This window comes from Solanum tuberosum, unplaced genomic scaffold (genome assembly GCF_000226075.1).
Source record: "Solanum tuberosum cultivar DM 1-3 516 R44 unplaced genomic scaffold, SolTub_3.0 scf00208, whole genome shotgun sequence".
NCBI lineage: Eukaryota > Viridiplantae > Streptophyta > Magnoliopsida > Solanales > Solanaceae > Solanum > Solanum tuberosum.
The window spans coordinates 257,898-258,519 of NW_006239132.1; positions in this window are offsets into that span (position 1 = coordinate 257,898).

Consider the following 622-nt stretch of genomic DNA (forward strand, 5'->3'; position numbering starts at 1 on the left):
GCAAGGATACAACATAACTCTGAAATGTTTGTAAAAATACAAATAACTGTGTATATAAAAATATAATAACTTATGTTAGAGTTTCTCTAACCGACAACCATCACGCTGCTAGCGCATCCTATACCAGGCCAAATGTATAGGACCTGAACTACTAATGGATCCACTAGTCTATGTGAAAAGGGTTCATCTAAAAAATATGACCCTTTTCTACCCATGATGGCTACATAGTTTATGGGGGGATGTGAGTTGTCTGAACTCTCCCCCCATATCCGTGCTCAATACTACTCCCAAAAATATACTAGCTCTTATGTTTTAAAAACATACTTCTTTCTGCTGATTTGAGATAATTGCTCAAAAACTTAGCTCAAATGCTACTTTGGAAATCTCAGTTTCCTCTCTTGCTTCATTTAGAAAGCGAATACTCTTTTATGAAAACTAGCCCGAAAGCTTTTTGAAAATCTCAGTTTCCGTTCTTATTTAAATGTGAAAACATTTATAAACTCTTTGGGAATACTTAGTCCCATATACTTTTGAAGAAAAGGACTTCAAACTTTACTCTTTACTCTTTACTGAACTCAAAACTTAAGTCTTAAAACAAAGTTAAAACATTTGTAAAAGACTT